General features: G+C 44.6%; 1 protein-coding gene across 1 annotated transcript in view; it reads left to right on the forward strand.

Moving 5' to 3' along the window:
• The window catches only part of wnt2b (Wnt family member 2B), a 60,826-nt gene that overhangs the window by 377 nt on the left and 48,329 nt on the right, over nt 1-12,120 (forward strand). The gene's annotated exons all lie outside the window — the stretch shown is intronic.

Genomic DNA, 12,120 nt, shown 5'->3' on the forward strand with positions numbered 1-12,120 from the left:
CCGGAGAGAGAGCCGGCGCTCCCCGCCCCGTCGCACGTCTTTGAAGCCCCGTTGGAGTTGGTGGCGCTTCCTTGAAGGAGGTGCTCCTGAGCATGGGCAGAGTGGGTTCTTCGCTTCCCTCCAGCTCGGCAAGACCGCCAAGGGATGCATCTCCTCAACTGCAGTTTGGCTTGGCACCCTTCAATGCTATGGAGCCCTGGGATGGGTAGTTTAGTTTGCTGAGATCCCGGCACTCTCCGACAGAGAAGGCTACACAACTTGTCAAACTACACTTCCCAGGATTCCACAAGTAGTTGAAGTGGTGTCAAACTGTATTAATTCTACGGTAGAGAATTAATACGGTAGATAACTTTTTAAAGTTTGAGCCAATAAGGATGGGAGGTGGATTTTCCACCTCATTGTCGGCAGCCTTGATTCCTCGGCGCCACTTTTTCCCAATATATATATTATTTGTGTTGTCGAAGGCTTTCATGACCGGAATCATAGGGTTACTGAGTTTTTCAGGCTGTATAGCCATGTTCCAGAAGCATTCTCTCCTGATGTTTCGCCTGTATCAGTGGCAGGCATCCTCAGGGGTTGTGAGGTCTCTTGGAAACTAAGCAAGTGGGTTTTATATATCTGTGTATAGTCCAGGGTGGGAGAAAGAATTCTTGTCTGAGTCAAGTGTGAATGTCGCAATTGGCCGCCTTGATTAACATTGAATAGCCTTTCGGTTTCAAGGCCTAGCTGCTTCCTTCCTGGGGGAATCCTTTGTTGGGAGGTGTTAGCTGCCCCTGATTGTTTCCTGTCTGGAATTGTCCTGTTTTCAGAGTGTTGCTCTTTATTTACTGTCCTTGTTTTGTTTTTGTTTTTTGGTTTTTGTTTTTAAATACTGGTAGCCAGATTTTGTTCATTCTTAGGGTTTCCTCCTTTCTGTTGAAATTGCCCACATGCTTGTGGATTTCAGTGGCTTCTCTGTGTAGTCTGACATAGTGGTTGTTGGAGTGGTACAGCATTTCTGTGTTCTCGGATAATATGCTGTCTCCAGGCTGGTTCATCAAGTGCCATGAAAATGAACAGAATCTGGCTACCAGTATTACAAAAACTCTAAAATTAGGACAGTAAATAAAGAAAACAGTCCTTTCTCCCACCCTGGACCTTCCACAGATATATAAAACCCACTTGCTTAGTTTCCAAGAGACCTCACAACCCCTGAGGATGCCTGCCACTGATACAGGCGAAACATCAGGAGAGAATGCTTCTGGAACATACAGCCCGGAAAACTCGCAGCAATTTGTGTCTCCAACAAGTGGGCAAAGAAAGGCAAGCCGGTGACTGAGACCCCTTCCATACAGCTGTATAAAATCCAAACTGAATTGGATTATATGGCAGTGAGGACTCAGATAACCCAGTTGAAAGCAGATATTGTGAATTATCTGCTTTGATACTCCAGGTTATATGGCTGTGCGGAAACCTGAGACGAAGAAAGGGAGGGAAGTTGCTGGTGGGCTTTTTCCGTCTTCGGGATGGAGAAGAAGGCTGCTTGGGGGGCTGGGCCTCGTCCTGGGCTTTAATGTTTAATGTTATTTTCTTTCTCCTCGCCGCTGGGTTTTCTCGAAATCGTTTGGGGGGGGGGGGGAGCCGGGAGGGGACGGGGAAGATGGAGGGATAGAGGCTGTCGAGAGAGAGAGAGAGAGAGAGAGAGAGAGAGAGAGAGAGAGAGAGAGAGAGAGAGAGAATGCCTGCCTGTGGCGTCATGTCCCGAGACCGGCTAGGTGACAAGTCGGCGCGCATTTAGGAAGGGAATCACGGGATCCTAAAGTTGGAAGAGCCCAAAAGCACCATCAAAGCACCCCCGATAGATGCCCATCCATCCTTTCCAGAGAAGGAGAGGGAAATCCCAACTGTGTGCCCGAGCCAGCCAAAGGGGCTCAGCCTCCGACCCCTGGTCTCTCCTTGCGAGCTCTCTTTTCTCATCGACGGGTGGGGATGAGGAGAGCATTCCTTTTTCTTTTAAATTCTTCGGATACATATATCCAAAGCAAATCGGTTCGAATCAGAGTAGTAGCCCTGCCTGGCCCCTTCCACACAGCTGAATAAAATCCCACATTACGAATACATGGCAGTGTGGACTCAGACATCCCAGTTCAAAGCAGATATGTGCTTTAATATTCTGGGTTATATGGCTGCGTGGAAGGGCCCTCTGCCTGGGATGGTGGGAAGCTTCTGGGCGACTTGGGGCAAGTCACACCCTCTCAGCCTCCGAGGAAGGCGGGCACCGACCCCCTCTGGACACACCTGGCCGAGAAAACCCCACTGGAAGGCACACCGCCGTCCCTCCTCCGTTACAATACATGTCCTCTCTTTCCCAATTCCCACTCACAGATCCTAAGGAGTTTGAATAGTTGAATCCCAACACATCTTGCCAAGAAAACCGCGTGACCCCTTCCACGCAGCTGAATAAAATCCCACATTTTATGCTTTGAACTGAAATATATGGCAGTGTGGACTCAGATAAGCCAGTTCAAAGCAGATATTGTGGGATTTTCTGCCTTGATATTCTGGGATATAGGGCTGTGTGGAAGGGCCCTGGGAAACAGCGTGTGGCTGGATCTACACTGCACTATATCCCACAATCTGATCCCAGATTATTTGCTTTGAACTGGAACATATGAGTCTACACTGCCAGATAATCTAGGATAATCAGATAATCTAGCGACAAATTCTGGGGCAGCGTAGATCCAACCTCACGCTGTTTCCCAGGGCCCTTCCACACGGCCGTATAACCCAGAATATCAAGACAGAAAATCCCACAATAAGTCCACACTGCCATATGTTCCAGTTCAAAACAGATAATGTGGGATTTTATTCAGCTGCGCGGAAAGGGACTATGACTCCTTCCTAATTCTCTCCCCTCATTAAATAAGGACTAAGGACCCTGAATGCTCTGCCCCACCGACCCTCCTCCTCCTTTTGCCTCTTCTTCCTCCTCCTCATCTTCCTCCTCTTCCTAATCTTCGTCGTCTATTCCTTCCCTTCCTCTTTGTCTTATTTATTTTCCTCCTCCTCCCAAATCTTCTTTGTCATCCTCTTCCTCCTCCTCTTCTTCCTCTTTCTAGTCTCCTTCATCATCTTTTTCATAGAATCATAAAACCAAAAAGTTGGAAGAGACCTCGTGGGCCATCCAAGCCAACCCCATTCTGCCAAGAAACAAGAAAATGGCATTCAAAGCACCCCAACAGATGGTGAACCAGCCTCTGCTTAAAAGCCTCCAAAGAAGGAGCCTCCACCACAGTTCGGGCAGAAAATTCCACTTCTGAACAGCTCTCACAGTCCTCATGTTCAGGTGGAATCTCCTTTCCTGTAGTTTGAAGCCATTGTTCCTCATCCTAGTCTCCAGGGCAGCAAAAAACAAGCTTGCTCCTCCCTCCCTATGACTTCCCCTCACATATTTATACATGGCTATCATGTCTCCTCTCAGCCTTCTCTTCTGCAGGCTAAACATGCCCAGCTCTTTAAGCCGCTTCTCATAGGGCTTGTTCTCCAGACCCTTAATCATTTTAGTCGCCCTCCTCTGGACGCTTTCCAGCTTGTCAACATCTCCCTTCAATTGCGGTGCCCAGAATTGGACCCAGTATTCCAGGTGTGGTCTGACCAAGGCAGAATAGAGGGGTGGCATGATTTTCCTGGATCTCACTTGACTCCTGTTTATGCAGGCCCAAATCCCATTGGCATTTTTTAGCTGCAGCATGACATTGTTGGCTCGTGTTTAACTTCAAGATCCTTTTCACACCTACTCTGTGCATTTCACTTTTTCTCCCTAAGTGGAGTATCCTCCCTGTAGAAGTTCATTTTGTTAGTTTCGGCCAATCATCTCTCTTATCTGTTAAGATCGTTTTGGATTCTGCTCCTGTCTTCTGGAGTATTGGCTGCCCCTCCCAATTTGGTGTCGTCCGCAAATTTCATCATTATGCCTGCTAATCCTTCATCTAAGTCATTAATAAAAATGTAGATCAGAACCGGGCTCTTCCTCTTCTTCCCCCTTCTCTCCCTCTTCTTCCTCTTCCTCATCTTCCTCCTCTTCTTCCTCCGCCACCCCCCCCCCCCCCCATACTTGGCAGCCCTGCTGCGAGCGGCGTAAACAGTACTTTTGCCTTGTTGTTGACATTACAGAACCTCTTGACTTGAAAGTTGTTTGTGTCGTTCATCCTTGGGAGTTCTGCAAGAGCTCCTTCTTAACCGAGAACAGCTGTCTCTCTGCTCCCGGGAGCGAAAGGAGGCCGACCGGCTTGGGTTGTTTTCCCTCCTCGGCCAGGAAAGTGGGGACGTTGAGAAGACACGTGTTCTGCGTGTTAAGGGGGGGGGGGCTTTCCCTGTGGGAGGTTAACCGGGAAAGAGCCATAAACTCCAAAGCTGGGTAATATCTTTATTAGGGCCACTAAAACGTCGCCCTACTTGTGGCTGTGTGCCTTCGACGACTTAGTTAATCCTGGTCTCGAGTCCAAGGGTGCATCTAGACCAGGCATGGGCAAACTTGGGCCCTCCCTCCAGGTGTTTTGGACTTCAACTCCCACCATTCCTAACAGCCTCAGGCCCTTTCCTTTTCCCCCTCAGCCGCTTAAGTAATATATAGCATTACATTTCTCAGAGACGGTGGCTCGCGTGGAATACGCAATTCCGGGAAGACTAGACGTTTCTGTATAGATGAATGGTACTGAATGTGTCGTCGAAGGCTTGCATGGCCGGAATCACTGGGTTGCTGTGAGTTTTCTGGGTTGTATAGCCCATGTTTCAGAAGCATTATCTCCTGACTTTTCGCCTGCATCTATGACAGGCATCCTCAAAGATAGTGAGGTCTGTTGGAAACTAGTCAAGTGGGGTTGATATATCTGTGGAATGTCCAGGGTGGGAGAAAGAACTCTTGTCAGTTTGAGCCAAATGTGAATGTTGCAATTGGCCACCTTGATTAGCACTGATTGGCCTTTCAGCTTCAAAAGCCTGCCTGCTTCCTGCCTGGGGGAATCCTTTGTTGGGAGGTGTTAGCTGGCCTTGACTGATTCATGTCTGGAATTCCTCTGTTTTCTGAGTGTTGTTCTTTATTCACTATCCTGGCCCTGACTGATTCCTGTCTGGAATTGCCCTGTGGTCAGAGTGTTGCTTTTTATTTACTGTCCTTGTTTTGGGTTTTTTTTTAAAAAAAAATACTGGTAGCCAGATTTTGTTCATTTTCATTGTTTCCTCCCTTCTGTTCAACTTGTCCACATGGTTGTGTTCAGTGGCTTCTCTGTGTAGTCTGACATGGTGGTTGTTAGAGTGATCCAGCATTTCTGGGCCCTTCCGCACAGTCCTATATCCCATAATATCAAGGCAGAAAATCCCACAACTTCTGCTTTGAACTGGTTTATCTGAATCCACACTCAAATAATGTGGGGTTTTCTGCCTTGATTTTCTGGGATATAGGGCTGTGTGGAAGGGCCCTCTGTGTAATATGCTGTGCCCAGCTAACACCTTCCAACAAGGATTCCCCCAGGCAGTAAGCAATCATACCTTGAAGCTGAAAGGCTATTCAATGCTAATCAGGGTGGCCAATTGCAACATTCTTAGCGGCCTCAAACAGACAAGAGTTGTTTCTCCCAACACGAACACAGATATATAAACCAATTGTCTAAGTTTCCAACAGACCTCACAACCTCTGAGGATGCCTGCCGTAAATGCAGGCGAAACGTCAGGAAAGAATGCTTCTGGAACATGGCCATACAGTGCGGAAAACTCACAGCAACCCAGTGAATGGTATATGTTTGCTTCCTTGGAAGATCCGCATTTAGGAAGGGGGGGGGGGGAGACGAAATCTGTGAGAAGGGTAGGGATTTAAAATCTGGAGGGAAGAGTCTCTTCCCAAACGAATCTAAAACCCATGTCCTTTGTGTGGTCTTGTCAACATCAAAATCCCGAGTTTAGTGTTTGCGTTCGAAGTTGAAAATCTCACTGAAGTTGGCGTGATCGGTCTGCGCCAAGATGTCTCACAATTTGATCTCTTCGTCCCCGAAATAGAGATAGAGATAGATGTATGTGTCTGGTATAGATGCATTGCCAATCGCTCTCGAACAGAAGCACCGCTGTTGGGTTGGAACGGTTTGCTTCAGCCAAAGGTGTATCTACAATGCGGGATTAATGCAGTTTGGCCCCACTTTCACTGCCTTGGCGCAACGCTATTTGGCATCCTGGCAGTTGTAATTTGGGAAACACCAGCATTCTTTGAGGGAGGGGACTGAAATCCATGTGAAACTACAACTCCCATGATTCCATAGCCTCGAAAGGGCTGTCAAGCTGCGTTAGTTCTACAGTATCCATCAGGTATGGGCAAACTTGGGCCCTCCCTCCAGGTGTTTTGGACTTCAACTCTCACCATTCCTAACAGCCTCAGGCCCCTTCCTTTCCCCCCTCAGCCGCTTAAGGAAAGGGCCTGAGGCTGTTAGGAATGGTGGGAGTTGAAGTCCAAAACACCTGGAGGGAGGGCCCAAGTTTGCCCATACCTGGTCTAGATGCCTGGTCATGAAAGGGTGATCTTAGAATTGCCACTCTTGGTCTCCTTCTCAAGAGCTGCCGAGTATGAAATAGGGAGAGGACAGAAGAGGTCACTGGAGGTGAGAGGGGATATATATGTAAAACCCCTCCTTCGCTCCCACAAAACATCTTCACCAAACCCATTAGATCACCCACTCTTCCCATCAAAACACCACCCTCTAGTGTGGGTTTCTCTTTCCCTTTGGCCTGTGACTCAGGAAGGGGTTTTTCCACTGTGGCCAGCCCAATCTTCCAGGGAAAATGCCGGTCCCTTCTGTGTGTGTCAGCACTTTGACAATGTGGATCATACCCCAAGTTCAATACATCCATCCTTCCTTTATCCAAACATGAATTACTGAGGCAGGACAGAAGGAGCTGCAGCTGTAAGAGCTTTAGCAACAGGTCACTAGCAGTTTAATCAGGACAGGTAAATCCCATTTAGTCTTATTTCCCATGGCTGTAGGCTGCCTCACAGCATCAAATAGAGGAGGGTGGAAGGAAGATCCGTATTTACTGCTAGGTTTCTGGGTTCTGGCTCCCAGGACTGTGGTTCTCTACCTGTGGGTCCCCAGGTGTTTTGGCCAGTAATCTCAGCCAGTTTACCAGCTGTTGGATTTCTGGGAGTTGAAGGGCAAAACATCTGGGAACCCACAGGTTGAAAACCACTGTCTCAGAAGAATAGCAAGGAATTGGGTTGCTGTGAGCTTTCCGGGCAGTATGTTCATGTTCCAAAAGCATTCTCTCCTGACTTTTCACCCACATCTATGGTAGGCATCCTCAGAGGTTGTGAGGTTTGTTGGAAACTAAGCAAGTGATGTTTATATATCTGTGGAAGGTCTAGGGTGGGAGAAAGAACTCTAATCTATCAGAGGCAGGTGTGAATGTTGCAATTAATCACCTTGATTAGCACTGAAAAGCCTTGCAGCTTCAAACCCTGTCTGACTCCTGCTGATTCACTCTGAAAACAGGGGAATTTTAGACATGAAACAATCAGGGCCAGCTAACACCTTCCAACAAAGGATTCCCCCAGGCAGGAATCAGCCAGGCTTTGAAGCTGCAAGGTTTTTTAGTGATTAGTTACAACATTCACACTTGAATCCAACAAAGAAGAGTTCTTTCTCTCACCCTGGACCTTCTACAGATACATAAACCTCACTTGCGTAGTTTCCAACAACCTTACAACCTCTGAGGATGCCTAGCGAAACGTCAGGAGAGAATGCTTCTGGAACATGGCCATACAGCCCAGAAAACTCACAGCAACCCAGTGATTCTGGACAACACACAGGTGATTAGCAGTTTAATCAGGACAGGTAAATCCCATGGAGTCTTATTTTCCAGGTAGATGGCTGCAGGTGTGTCAAATAGAGGAGGGTGGAAGGCAGATCTGTATCTACTGCTAGGTCTCTGGGTTATTTGTGGTATATCAGAGGGGTTCTGGCTCCCAGAAGAATAGCAAGGGATTCTTTGAAACAAAAGCTCAGCAAGGACTAACCCCTTGCTTCCTTGTTTATCACTTACAGTATCAAAATGTGTGTATCTGGTCTTGACCACTGATTGGTCTTGTGCTAGACCCCCTGCTCTATTTAATATGGGTGGGCATTTGTATTTGTAGATGTGGCATAAAGTTCATAAATGCACACATTCACTAACTCTACCAGTTCACCACTTTTACATAACATTTTGGATTTCACATAGGTCTGATAAGTGGATGCTGAAATTCTAGGTTTTTTTTTAAAGCACAAAGTGGATTTCTAAAGTTATAGTATGTTAAAAGAAAAGTCAAAGTGGTTTCCACAAGCTTAATGTCTGATCAATCCTGGGCTAAAAGAAAAATCAGTACAGTAATTGGAACCTTACCTGCAGTTTCATTCATCCTAATCTGACAAAGTTTAACCTCTTTAGGTATCTGCTAGGTCCTTCAATATGACTCCTCTTGGGCCAGAAGTCCTTCATTTCAATAGGGTTCCCTATTATTTATGCTTTTAAGTAGCCATGTGAAGAATGGGAACATATTCCCCCATAGACTTAAGGAAGTCTATCTGTCTCTTCAGTTGCCAGTCTTGAATTTGCCAATCTCTTATTCCTATTCTTAAGAAAGGAAAGGGGAAGATTGCCTTCCATGCTTTTTTTTCCCTATATCCCTTGTAACCAGGGAGTGTTTGTACAGAATAAGTAATTTGTAGTGGTTAGTTAACACCTTTCTCCAAGTAATTCGGTGAAATCAGTGCCAAATCATCAAATAGTTGATTATGCTCTAACATTTTTAAGCGGGGAGGAGGAAAGGTAGACGAGTGTCAAGGAAGAGAGGAACATTTCTAGTAGTACCTTCTCCTTGTGTATATCTACTGACTTGATTGTGCTGGTTTCATCCCATTTGTAATTGTCAAGACTCCATGCTAAGCAAACCTGAATTGTATACCTTGATGAAGTATTTAAGGCAATTCTGCTGGAGAGTTCTAGTCCACTCATGTTCCAAGGTTTTCTAAGATGGAGTCATGAAAATTACAGTGGTATAAAACTGACATGGGTTTGTAATGTGGATACACTACATGGGGATATTCTGGTTTGGAGAAATGCAGTTTTCAGTTACTTGGAGTGAGGCAGTAGAAATTAACCCAGATTAAATCTGAGGCAAGGATGTATCCTGGGTAGAAGATGTAAGCATTGTTCAGGTGGACTAAAGACATATTAGGATCTACTGCTATTATCACTCAGTGATTTTCTTTTCTAACTTCCGATTTTTAATAAAGGCACCTTCGATTCAGTGTGGATTTCTGCATGAAAATTGTGTAACTGCAGGCAAAAGAAGAGGACCCAGTTCATAGAATCATAGAGTTGGGAAGATTCACAATTCTGGTACAGAAAGCACATTCTGAGTTTTTTCTGGCTCACAAGTGAGATTTTTGTTGTCGTTGTTGGATGTGGGTGTTCTAGGAGGAAAACAACAACAAATCAGAACCCGTGTGTCCAAAGGTAGCCCAGGATGGCACAAAGCAACATTGGAATCTGCTCTCCCTTTAAATTATAAATGTTACCAACATCTGTGAAATGTATACAAAGATTTTGTAAATAGAAGTTGTCACTGTTCTCCCATTCACTGGTAAGGTCCAGTGCTTGGCCCAACCTTTCCAGTGCTTTGGTGGAGAGGCACAAACATTATTTTCACAGGCCCATATCATTTTCATTAGGCAGAAACGGTTTTCATATGGCCTGCCCTACCATTAGGCAGAGAATGGGTGCCGGAGGTCAGGGGAGGTGCTGGCATTTTGAACCTTGCAGTAGCCAGTAAGTTTCTGTGTATAGAGAATGGGGTGGGGAGGGAAACTATTTTCTCCTTCAATTTTGGCACCAAAATACTGACCAGTTTTAGGTTTGTATACAGAAGGGAAGCTATCAGTGATATCACAGCATGGGTGGTACATTGCTTCATTCAGGTTGCCAAATTCTTGAAGAGATTGTTGATCTCCGAGCTTGAGCTTCAATGAAATGCTTTCTATTTCCTTCAGTCCGACAAAGTACCAGGTCAGTTCAGCTCTCAATGTGCGTGAAAAGGAAATATCAACCAAATGCTTTGTCTAAACAGCAGCCAATTATAAATTTTCAGTGACGTCAGGGACGGTGTGGATTGCTTCAGAATCCATTCCCAGGAATGGTTGGAACTCTCTGGCATGGGGTTTGCAAATTGAGCTGTGTATTTAGAAGAAGGGGAAAAACCCCTTGTAATTCTAAATAAATGTTATTTACAGTACAACAGAAGCTCAGTTAAAATAAAATAAAAAAGAGCTATGGCAGATGGCCTCCATAAGGTGATTGCTGCAACACTAGCTGGGGGAATGTTCTTCTAGTATTGTGGTTTTGATTTCAGCATATCACAGTCTTTAGAGTAACACACTGGCCAAAGAGGCTGGCTTATATATACAGTATATATGTGCATGCTTGTCATCTGTAATGATTGAGTCAATAATCACATATTGATTGAATGTACACTCATATGGATTGTCTTGTGCTGAAACTTCTTTTGGATGGAAAACAAAAATTAAAAGATTTACTGCACAATTCAGTATGTTTACATAGAAATAAATGGGACCGAGTTCAGTGAAAGTTACTTTCAGATTTGTTGTTAGTTGCCATCAAGTTGGCTTCAACTTATGGTGATCTTGTGAATGGGAGACCTCCAAAACAACTTTATTAGCAGTCTTACTAAACGATTTATGTATGTAGCAACATAAACAGGCTTCCCAGATTTCAGGGCTTGGTTCTGAAGGTTTAAGCCAGGGGTCCCCAAACTAAGGCCCGGGGGCCGGATGCGGCCCTCCAAGGTCACTTACCTGGCCCCCACCCTCAGTTTTATAATATAATATTTTTATATCAGTTTTAATAATATAATATATTGTAGATACATATAATATTGATAATAATCTTATGTTATACAATATACTAATAGTAATACCATATAATAATATTAATTATATGTTATATATTACATATTATATAATAGTATAGTGGTATAGTTCAATATAGTAATATATAATGCTAATATTGTGTTATGCTAATAATATAATATATTGTATGTACATACAGCTGCTCTGAGTCCCCTTCAGGGTGAGAAGGGTGGGATATAAATGTAGTAAATAAATGCATAGTAAATGCAGTAAATAAAGTCTGAAATGACTTGAAGGCACACAACAACAACAAACAACAATCCTAATTAACTTGACTATCTCATTGGCCAGTAGCAGGCCCACACTTTCCATTGGTTTATGTTGGTTAAAATTGTTTTCATTTTTAAATATTGTATTCTTTCGTTGTTGTTGTTGTTGCACTACAAATAAGACCTGTGCAGTATGCATAGGAATTTGTTTGTATTTTTTTTCAAATGATAATTCGGCCCCTCAACAGTCTGAAGGATTGTGGACCGGCCCTCTGCTTAAAAAGTTTGGGGACCCCTGGTTTAAGCAATCTTCTCTGATCCTCAAAATGAGGGATTTTAGGGCAAGAGCACTGCCTCAGAAAGAACGGCTCACAAAGCTCACAATTCCACATGCAGGCCTATACTAGGTTGAGTAGTATACCTCCACCATTTGGACCTACTATACAAGCTCTGATGCCATCCAACTCCCACGATTGCCATTCATGCAAGCAGGATCAGAGAAGCATTTGAGACCTATCAAAATCCTCTAGGGGTCTGAACACTGCTGTAATCATTTTACATCTGGCTATGTGGACAAAACCAAATCCTCCTTGTTCCCATCAAGGCACAAAATGACTGGGCTTCAAAGGCTGTATACTAAGTTAGGCAGGGTAGGGGTGGGCTTTTGGGTGCTGCAGAAGGAGGAAGAGAATGCTCACTCCTTCAGTATAGAAAAAAGACATCTACAGACATAGAGGAGCTTATACATGCATATGCGACTAACAGGATGCCAACCTATGCATGTATAGACCTTTTCCTTGATTTGTTTTGTTTGTTTTTTTTAAAAAAATGAATGACCTACTCAGAGCAAATGTGGTTGATGCTTAATATATCATGATTAATGATATCATCCAAGGCTCTTTCCTGTAAAACCATCAGCACTTGGC

The sequence above is a fragment of the Anolis carolinensis genome, chromosome 4, assembly GCF_035594765.1.
Source record: "Anolis carolinensis isolate JA03-04 chromosome 4, rAnoCar3.1.pri, whole genome shotgun sequence".
NCBI classification, from domain to species: Eukaryota; Metazoa; Chordata; class Lepidosauria; order Squamata; family Dactyloidae; genus Anolis; species Anolis carolinensis.